This window comes from Sarcophilus harrisii, chromosome 4 (genome assembly GCF_902635505.1).
Source record: "Sarcophilus harrisii chromosome 4, mSarHar1.11, whole genome shotgun sequence".
Taxonomy (NCBI): domain Eukaryota; kingdom Metazoa; phylum Chordata; class Mammalia; order Dasyuromorphia; family Dasyuridae; genus Sarcophilus; species Sarcophilus harrisii.
This window is the reverse complement of record NC_045429.1, coordinates 104,896,553-104,908,182: the sequence shown is the minus strand read 5'-3', so window position 1 is coordinate 104,908,182 and position 11,630 is coordinate 104,896,553.

The window sequence follows — 11,630 nt, the reverse complement described above, 5'->3', positions numbered from 1 at the left end:
CCCCAAACAAACTGATATAGATTACAAATGTGCAGTTTTTTAAAACACACTTCCACATTAGTTATGTTGTGAAAGAAGAATCAAAACAAAAGGGAAAAACCATGAGAAAGGGAGAAAGGGGGGGGGCAGAATAGTATGTTTCAATCTGCATTTATACTTCATAGGTCTTTCTTTGGATATAGATAGCATTTTCCATCATGAATCTTTTTGGAATTGTCTTTTATCATAGCATTGCTGAGGATATTTTGAGAACTGATGATCTAAGTTTTATCCTCCCTTTACAAAATATGAAAAGATTCTCTGAGTGAATTGGAAGCAGAAATGGCAACTAGCTGGGGGTGGGGGAGAAAGGGGGAGAGGACCTCTAAAAACTGCCCAGTTGTGCTACCCAGCTCTGGAGGCAGGAGGTAGTTTTTTGGAATGTGATTCCTTCCCCTTCACCAGAGGACAAACAGCAAGGAAGGGGGTGGTGAAGGAGAGATGATTTTCTCTCCAATCTGCTCTTCAGTTGTGATATGAGATACTAGAACTTCTTGCTTCATAGGAAATAAATGCATATAAGTTGAAGCAGTATGAAGAAATGAACAGTGATAGACAGACAAGGAAAAATTCAGGAAGGTACTCACAGAAAACCCTTTGACAGCTTTCATGGGGATTTGGCTGCAAGTGCACAGTGACCCAAGGAAAATCAGTAACAACTAGATGAATCAGAAAACAGTTTTTGTAATTAGGAAAGACTTGAAGGCAAGGGTGCCTTGGTAAATATTCAACAAGTGACTGGAGGGAGAGGATATAAGCATCATACACTGGAGTTTAATCTGCCTTTTTAACATTTTCTTCATCTTTTTCTTAAATCTAAAAAGCCAATAAATCAAGCCCAGTTTTGAGCAATTGCTGATTTCCAAAATGCAAATATTACAATGAAAATTTAACAATCTGGTCGCATGAGCCTATTCAAAATCTCTAGCAAACCCCAGTTTAAAGGGAAATACAACTGCAATGACTTCATATATATCTATATTAAGTATCATATTGCTTGCCTTTTCAGTGGGTGACAGAAAAGCTAGAGGGAGACAAATAATATGGAGTCAAAATTTTTTAATGAATATTAAAAAAATAGGGGCTACAAAAAGGTTGATGTGAGAAGGGAGAACATATTTGGCATGAAGATCAACTTTTGCAGATCAGCAGAGACGGGAAGGAAGGGGGAGTATGGAGAATAGCAAGTAGGTCACTTTAGTTGGAACATAGAGTACATGGAAGAGAAGGGTGATGTATAATATATGTAAAGAAAGTGGAAAGATCCATTAGAATCAGATTGTGAAGGATTATTAGGAGGAAAACAGCTTTGTAGCCTTTAAAAGAATATGTACAATTGGACTACTTGACATGTAGGGGAGGGGGTGAGTGAAGGGGAGGAAAATTGGAACACAAGGTTTTGCTAGAGTTAATGTCGCAGAATTATCCGTGCATGTGTTTTGAAAAATAAAAAACTTTCATAAAAGAAATTGAAAAAGAATATGTACATTTATTGTTCAGTCATTTCATCTGTATTTGGCTCTTTGCGATCCTGTTTAGGGTTTTCTTGGCAGAGATACCGGAGTGGTTTGCCGTTTCCTTCTCCAGCTCATTTGACAGATGAGGAAATTAAGGCAAATAGGGGTAAGTGACCTGCCTAGGATTTGAACTAGGGGAGATGCATCTTCCTTATTCCAAGCCTAGGGCTCTCTATTGTACCATCTACCTACCCCAATGTACATTTAATAATATATATTCTTGAGCTATTATTAAAAACTCTCAAATCTTCCTTCCAAAGGAATACTAATCCTAGGGTGAATTATCTTCTCTACCCTATACATTGGGCTGGGACTTCCTAGTCATCAAATTAACTGGCACAAAGGATTCTGCCCTGTTGTACCGACCCTTTCATGGAAGAAGGGTGCAACAGGATTGGATACTAAATGGGCCAGAGTACACGTGGCTAATTAAGGAGCAGCATCTGGGAGCCAGTTGCTGCCATTTACCGTTATGGGGGGAACTACCAACGCCCCCCTTCGCCATGTTCTGCTGCAGGCCTGGGGAAGGAGCCTGACAGTGCCCAAGGTGAGCGGATCCACGGTGACTGTTGGGTTAGATTCCTTCCGATGCCAGTCAAAGCTCTTGCCGCAACTTCATTACCGAGAGACTTCAATACATGAGACAAGTTTAGTCTCTGCCTCGGGTTTCCTATCAGGCAGAAGAACGCAGGAAAGTCTCCCTGTTTGGTTGGGAACGGGAACGTCTCACTTGTTTTCATCCTCCCGGCCTCCACCTCCCCTGCCCCAGTGATTCCTGAAATCAAAATTAAAGACATTTACTCCTCCACCGCCCTGCACACACACTCACAGGGCAGGCGGGGCCGCTCTCTGGGAAATGATTGGGACCCAGGGGAGAAGCAGCCCCGGATCCTGGAGTGTCTAATTAAAAGGCATCAGTCTGCCACTCTAGCTGTGGTGCCAGAGGCAGCCCAGGTAGCTGCTAGGCTCACCCGGAGGCAGGCAGGCTTGCCTGACCTCGTTCAGCTGAAGCACCGTCCTAGGATGCTCCCTGCCTTGGGTTCTGCATCTTCCCCCAATCCTGCCTCCTACGGGAAGCCTTCTTGGATTGAGCAGAAAAGAAAGATTGCATTTCTCCCTTTATTTCCACTGTCTACTTAGGCTCCTAGGATCATCAGTGGATGCTCAAGGAGGTCCAGTCCCCTTGTTTTAATCAAGGAGAAGCAAGTCCAGACTAAGTAAACTGCTCAAGGTTCCACGCTAGGGTCGTTTTTGAATTTTATTTTTTGACTGATAGGCTCGGTAATCTATCCATACCCTATTTGTGAATTCCTGGGCTTTCCTATCCCCCCAACACCCATCCCTCCCTATCCCACTGCATACCTTTGTTGCAGCAAAAATAATAACAATAACATTCATATCATGCTTTCAGTACCTTCCTCTGAGGTTGTTAAAGACTATGGGACCTCTGGAGTCCTCTCATCTCTAATAGAGCACCTGGTCCATTATTGTCTCCATTTGAGAAAGAAAAAAGCTAAGATTCTAAGAGGGATCTTGCCCAGGGTCACACAAAAGTGTCAAAGTCCAGTTTCTGTCTCTAAATTCATGAGGCTTCCCATACAACCCATTTCATTGCCTCCTATATGCTACATATGTATGAATGTCCACCCTATATCCTACAAGGTTTCTTGTGCCAGAGACTAACTTGGAACCCCAGCTCCTCTCCTCCCATCACCGTAAAAAATACTTTTAAATTTACAAATAAAAACTATCACCACCATCAAATGACGACAAAAACTCCAGCAATACAGGCTTTTGGATAGTGCTAAGAGCTGGTGCTTTGTAGATTCGACCTTCCCTGTCACCTTCCCTCATCTCCTGTCAAATCTCCCACCACCCCGGTTCCTGCTTAGGGATATTTTGTCCCAGACTTATAGGGGATTTGGAAGGTGGAAGAGAACAAAAGGCCCAGATCAGAGGAGAATGCGGGAGGGAAAAGCTATTCCCTGATTTGTGTTTCCTTGTGTGGAGAGAGATGAATGTCTCTCCATGGGCTGCAGGGAGGCAGAAAGAGGGAAAAAGGAAGAAGTGGGCTGAGCACAGGGGAAAAAATCAGATTTTGAACTTTAATATATTTAAGATTTAGCTCATTGAGTCCAATCTGCTGGATTTGTAGATAAGAAAATTCAAGCTCAGAAAGGGACTATGGCTTCTCCAGGATCACACAAGTCACAGAGCTGGTTCCAGCCCATGTTCTCTGGACTAGAGATTCAGCTTCTCCCCCAGCCCCCAGCACTTTCCTCTGGGGAAAATTTCCAAACCTTAGGGATAAAGATTTAGGCCAACAGTCTAAAGACTGGATATTGGAAAGGACATTCTGCAGGGCGGAAAAAAATCCAGAAACACTTGGAAGATGGAGACCACCCTCCATCCCCTCCTCCCCCTGCCAGCACACACTCCCAAAGGAAATCAGAAAATCCTCCTCTCAGCTCTTGACCACAGCACCATCTGGTGTTTCAAATACCACAAACTGTCCGCTCCCCTGTCTCAGCTGAAAATTTCCAAGATTAGATTTAACAAAATAGATGATGTTTTTTTGAAAAACAAATTTTCCCAGTAGATTTTTTTTCCCTGATTAAAGGTAAGGAGGGCAGATAAGCAGCCCCCACACCTGTAAAGAAGTCCTAGTAGTGCCTGAAAATGAGATTTTTGCTTGACAAAGATTTGAGGTTTTGAGGGCAAAGGAAGGGGAATGGGATTTATGGGTGTGGAGCAGCCATGGATTAAAAGTGCCACAGATAATATTGCAAAATATGTTATAGGCTCCACAAGAGATCATCTAGCCATCTCGGTATTCATATTAGTCTATATTTATATCAATCAAGATCAGTTTGTGCCAATCCTACACTCAGTCATCTCTAGGAAAGATGCAACAACCTTTTTCATTCACTTGTCCTAATGCTCAACCACCACATCCCCACATTTTACTTCTGTTCTTTCTTCAAGCATCTAATATATTAGCTTCAAATTGGATCTGGATAGAAGGATAGAAATATACATACTGAAAATCTCTTTCCAAAGTCTTATGCTATTTGATATTTTTATAATTAAAAGGCACAAAACCACAAACACACACCCTCCCCCTCAGCTGGAGGGGAACTCAGACCGCAGACCCTGATGACTTGAGACTCATCAAAAAATGACACATTGAAAACTTGGGAGACATATCCATAAAATTTTCCGATTTCATGAAGTTGGAAGAGAGAATTGATTCTTTAAATAATAGAATCGAGATAAAAGAAAATCCCAACAGGCTACAATAATGAGAAGAAACTAGCAGGATGAAGTTTAATAGGAGGAAGCATAAAGTTTGAAATTTAGGTTTAAAAGTTAACTACAAATCAATAATAGTTTATATGCAGAAGATCCAAGGATTGGGGTAAACTTTAGTCTGGATATATAGCAGTAGTAGTATTCTGTTGTTGCCAAAAAGCCAATGTGATCTTAGGCTATGTTAACAGAAATAGTTTTTGGATCAAAAGAGATAATAATCCCATTATACCAGTAAAAATTGAAAACTGAGAAGATATCCAACAATTGGGAATTGGCTGAATAAGTAGTGATAAGCAGGAATACTATTGTGTCATAAGAAATGACAAACAGAAATGACAAATGAGTTCAGAAACACCTGGAAAGACTTACATGAACTGACGCTGAGTGAAGCGAGTAGAATCAGTATTTACACAATAATAGTATATTGTACAATGATCCAAACTGCAAATGACTTAGCTATTCTCAGCAATACAATGATCTAAGATGATTCTGAAGAACTCATGATGAGTAGCTCCAGCAAAGTGCAAGGGTAGATTGAAGCATACTATTCTTTCACTTTTTTTATGGTTTTTTTTTTTTGAGGGGGTGAAGTCTGTGCTTTCTTTTGCAACATGACTCTTACGGAAAAATATTTTCCATTGCTGTTCCTGGATAATCTATATCAAATTGCTTACTGTCTCAGGGAAAGGGGAGATAAGAGTGAGAGGAAGAGAATTTGGAATTCAAAACTGTGAAAGCTAAATGAATGCAAAAAAATTGTTTCTACATGTAATTGGAAAAAATAAAATATTTAATTTTTTAAAAATTTGATCATACTTTGCCTTGATCAGACCACATTTATAAAGCATCTCATTTAGGAGGGATATGGACAAATTGTTGGTGTTTCTTGAAGAGGACCATAACACAGGAAGGAGATGTCATGACTTTCAAGTAAGTCAGATTTAAGTGAGGGACAGCTGTGCAGGATCAATAGCCTCACTCTCCTTCAGAGCCATCTGGGTCCAGTGGCAAGACATAGATCAAGATGACTGGAGATGGCCCTGGATGCAATGGGAGATCTTGATCTTTTTGAGCTAAGGTCTTTCACAGATCTCAATTTGTCTGAAGCAACACTCATTCATTGATTAAGGCTAGGTAAAGTGAGGTAAAGAATATTTGTTTTCTATTTCTGCTGGGAATAGAATGGAAGGAAATATGGTGTATTGTCAGGATGAGGCTTTGATCCCCCAAGGTTCAACTAGGTTTTTCAAGGATTTGAAAATTTAAAGATCTTACTATAAGTCTTTGTTTCCTCTTGCAATTTCTTTTAACTCAGCAGTTCTAAAGAAGCTCTTCTATAGAAAATCTTGGCTTTTCTTTGAATATCCTCCAAATTATTAGTGTCCTACAATTGAGAATGACTACTTAAGGAAGATAAGATGTCATCATTCTAATCACTTTTTTCTGATATGTTCCAGGATATCAACCCTAAAATCAGAGTGTTCTCAAAAACTGACCTAATCTGGGCCATCTAATCTGGATGGCCTCTTATTGATCCCCCTAGTTGGATGTTCAGTCTTAGAACTGTCCATGGTGTTTCAGGAACTGAAGGATTTTTAATAAAACTGTCAAGGATGATTTGCATTTCTAGCAGCAGAGTCATCACCACAAGGAGAAAGAGAGATTCTTGAAGAAAACAAAGCAAGTTTTTTTTTTCCTTATGGAAAAGGAAAGAGAGAAAGAAAGAAGCAATGAGGGAAGGACGGAAGTAGGGAAGGAAAGAGAGAAGGGAGGGAGGGAGATAGCAAGAGAAGTAGGAAGGAAGGAAGGAAAGAAGGAGGGAGGAAGAAAAGAAGAAAGGAAGGATAAAAGGAAGGAGGGGGAAGGAAGGGAGGATGGGAGAAAGGAAAGGAAAGGGAAATTTTTTAAATGCAGTAGAGGAAAATAAAAAAGAAAGCAGAAAAATCACAGTAAGCAGGACAATTTTAAAAGTTACATGTTAAATTTATTAGAGATTTTAAAAGAAAAGCTGAACATAATAGATTCACAGTTCCATATACAGTACTTTTTCTGTTCTCCTGTTTGCATATGCAAACAACCATTTTATTTTGTGTTTAAGTTAGAATAAATATTTTAAAACTGGGGGAAATCTTTTTATGTCACCACTATTTGCATTTCCTTGGCCTGAGTCTGCTTTATGCAGAGCTCTAGACTAGACGTGGTAGGTAAGTTTAGTGAGTTGAATAGACAATTTCTCTCCTTGAGAACTTTGCAATCTGCTGGGAAACCATGTTTAGCACAGTCCCATGCTAAAATCCACCCTCATACTTTTCCTGTGAGCTAAAGGACAGGAATCAATTTTCCACTTTGAGAGATAAGGAAAATATAGCTTGCGGAAAAGTGACTTTCCCAAAGTTATCTACCACATCAGAGGTGAATCTAAAGGCCAGGTCAATTGACTCAGGTCAAGGATCTCTCCCACAGATGACCATACAATCCCAATGTGAAAAACTGGTTTTTAAAATCCATATCATAAAAACACATGGCTAACTTGGGCAAACACTAGCTGTGAGCCAGGGGTACCTTCTCTCTCAAAGGTCATTTTTCTGGGGTGAAGAGCCCTCAGTTATCAGTGGGACAAGAGCCAGAGCACAGATGTCTCCGTGGTGACTCCCTTCAGCATTTTCCAGGCTGTCCAGATGTGTATTAGCTCTTGGCTTTGGCTCAGCTGAGAGAATAGATGGACTGGCATTCCATCACAGCTTCCAAATAAGGCAAACCACAAGCTAGTTGTCTGCAGTCATTTCAGGTGCCAGTCTGGACCAAGGTATTATCCAGATCAGAGCCAGTTGCAGTGGTGCAGGATCGAATCCTTTGCTAGGCCAGTCAGAATTATTGAAAATAATCCCTCAAAATTGAGTGGATGCCCAAGGAATGGCTGAATAAGTTCTGGTATATGAATGTAATGGAATATTATTGTTCTATAAGAAATGATGAGCAGACTGATTTCAGAAAAGCCTGGAGAGACTTATGTGAACTGATGTTAAGTGAAGTGAGCAGAACCAGAAAAACATTGTACAATAAGACTATGTGATGATCAACTGTGATGGACTTGGCTCTTTTCAACAATGAGGATATTCAAGGCAATTCCAATAGACTTGGATGGGAAGTGCCTTCAGTATGCAGAGAGAGAATTATAAAGACTGAATGTGGATCAAAGCACAGTATTTTCACCTTTTTTTGTTGTTTGTGTGAATTTTTTTCTTTCTCATGTTTTTCATTTTTGATCTGATTTTTCTTGTGCAGCATGGAAATATATTTGGAAGAACTGTACATATTTAACCTATAACAGATTACTTGCTCTCTTGGGGAGGAAGGAAGGGGGAAAGGGAGAAAAATTTGGAATGCACAGTTTTGCAAAGGTGAAAGTTGAAAACTATCTTGTCTGTATTTGGAAAAATAAAATACTATAAAAATTGTTTTTACATGTAGTTGAGAGGATAAGTAGCAAAAAAAAATTTAAGGAAAAAAAAATCCCTCATCTTTGAGATTTATATTTTTATCAACCACAACAGGTCTCTTGTAAAATCCAATCCTTCCTTTCCACTTATAAGACCATCCATCATCTTAGGTCAGAGCATCATCACCTAGTCTAGACTTTTGCAACAACTTTCTAACTGGTCTTCCGACCTCAAGCCTCTCCCTATTCCAGTCCATCCTTCACTCAGTTACATCAGGTAAAGAAAAACTGAGGTCAGGAAATGGAAAGATAACAGGTTATAGTCTCATTTGGGAATTACAGTTTTGAGACAGTACTTTTATATAGTATTTCTTCACAATTAATTTTTCATATTTCAGGTCAGGAGCAATATGAGTAGTGGGATACCTCAATTTTGATTGTGGAACAAGAGGAAACACTTGAAGAAGATTAGATAGTTCTCAAAAGGAGATTTAGATATTCGTAGTAGAGGAAGGATATTCAACAAGGAAGTTTGCTGAAGACAGTGCATTGATTCAGCTGAGCACAGATCCCCTCTCTCTGTATTGCTCATCTAAATTAAATGTCAGGGGCAGGAAAGAGCTCTTCCTGGATTTTGTACTAAGATAACCAGGAAACCATCTTCACAGACTAGCCTTAGCCTCTTGAGACAATTAAATCTTCCAGTTTAAATATATTTACTTTTTCTTTTTTTTAATTTAAAATTGTTTTTTTCCCCAATTACACGTAAAACCAATTTTTAACATTCATTTTTAAATTTTTTTGAGTTCCAATGAATATCTTTTAAGAAAAAATTGGTTAAACCTGAATGGGACTGGACCTTAAGATAATACTACCGCTACTTGGCCATTTTCTCTTCTCTTTTTTCTTTTTTTAAATATATGGACCTTTTCATTCTCATTTTACTGATGAAGAAACTGAAGATCTGAGAGAGGATATGACTTTCTGGCACTTGGATCCAGGTCTTCTGATGGCCAATGCTGTGTAGTTTCCATGACACCAGGCTTCTTCAAGGTTAGGATGTTGAATATTTTAGAAAGAAGCTTGAGATCAGGCAGCATGCTGTCCTAAAAAGAGAGTTAGACTTGTAGCCAGGAAGATCCAATTCAAAGTTTGCCTCTGACCCAAAAATGACTGATTAATCCTAGGCAAGTTAGGTTCTCAGGGGTCTATACTATATATTGCAGAGTAATTGCATGGGTGGAGAGCAACAGAATCACAGGTACAGGCTTTATCCCTATACTATCCTACATTTTCATATACATATAATATGTGTGTATATAGGTGCATGTTTATATACAAATGTGTATTTATAATACATGTGTGTATTATATATGTATTTGATTAGTCATCTCCTAAAATTAAAACCATTGAAATGGGAAACAAATGGGAAACAAAAAATGAAGGTGAAAAGAGTTATTTTTTGTTTCTGGCATAACAAAACAGTCCTAATCAGATTTGAAATTTGGGCAGGAAATCATTAGAGTAACAATTGAAAATCATTATGAAGAGCAAAGAAGAAATGGGTTTGAGATCTAAATCTGACACTTAGGAGTTGAAGGACCTGTTTGCTATACTTGCATTATCCACCTCAAGGATTGTTGTGAGAAACTTGCTTTGAAGATTATAAAGGGCAATGAGAATGTGAGCTAATAGGAAAAAGAAAGAATTGAATTTGGTCAACAAAATTATAATTATATCAAGTGACCATTCACTTCTTTGTGTAATACTACAAAAGTTTCATCTTCATTACATTAGGGTATAATCAAATCTCATATTCTGTAGAAGCCTCTTGTCTTTCACTTCCACCCATTCTAATCTGCTCTTACATTAGCAAGTAGTTTCCCATAAATAGACCATTATCATTTAGTTACACACAGTCTTTCAAGGCCCCTGGAGGTAATCCGGTTTTTAAAAATTACATTTTCCCTATTCATACTCTAGTTGTTGAGACCTTGTCCAATGTGTTCTCATGTGACAGTCACTCACATGGCAACTCACCAAATTGGTACTTGATATGTACTACTAGCAAACTGCAATTGCACTAAGGGTCTTTCAGATTATAAATAGACAATAAGGCAAAATTAATAATAATAATAATATCACAGATACTAATATATTAAACTGAAATTCTTAAATAATAAAAAACCATGTACAATAAACCTGGATCACAATCTCCCAGCAATACATTCAATTCCCCAAAAATTATGGGAACCATTGTGGGGAAGCACATACGGAAGACAATCCCATGTACTGTAGTAACAGGCATTTCTGGACCAATCAGGAACCATGCAGCTGAAGTCATCTCTCTTCAGACTTTTTATAGCTAGAGCAGCTTTTTAGCTCTTGCTTCCTTCTCTCTCTCACTCATCAGTTCTTCTAAAATCCTCTGCATTGTTGTAGTTTACCTTAAAACCTCCTAATTCTCAATGATTCACCCTTTACTTAAATACAACTCCCTCAATTTTCTCTATCAAATCAATGCTCCTATAAAAAAAATCATATCTCAGTCTCTAAATATTAATAGGATTTTACATTATTTTTGTTTTACTCCCTTTAATTACGAAACAATTATGTGCAAAGGAGCTAAAGTGACCATAATACTTGGAGTTCTGATGTCTACAGGATGTCATATTACATATTTGGTGTCATTCAAAGGGTTTCTGCAATTATCAATAAATAAATAAATATCTCTGTTTCTTGATAACACCTTGTGTGTTTCACACACAAGGGCATCACTCACAAATGTATTTCAGTCTTAATATTTTGTGCCATGGTTAATTTTCTTTACAAAACTGTCTGTAGTCTATCTGAAAACTGTTTCTTCATATACTCATGTAACAAATATATGTTGACCTCACTTTCCTGTTTGGATTCTTACAAGGTGCTAAGTAAGTGGAATTGAGGAGACAGTGATTAAATCTAGTTTAGAATTGATTAAATCCTATAACAAATAATGATTTCCTAGTGACATAATTTCCTAGTGATATAATGATTGATGTGTACTCAGTGTACTGCACATAAGCTAGAAGCTTTCAGGGCCAGAGGACAAGCCCACTAGAACAGAAGCCCAATAGAAGCTCTCAGAGGAGGAGACAATTCATTCCATCTTCCACCTTTGTGCTGGCTGGAGGCTGAAGATGGCAGAGGCAAAGGACTAGCAGCAGGAGCTCTCGGAACTGAGAGAGATAGGCCTCTAAGAAAGCTACCCACGCCCAAGGAAGGAGACAATACTTGGAAAGAGACAATAAAGGATTTGGACTTTAACTCCTGGTTGCATTTGG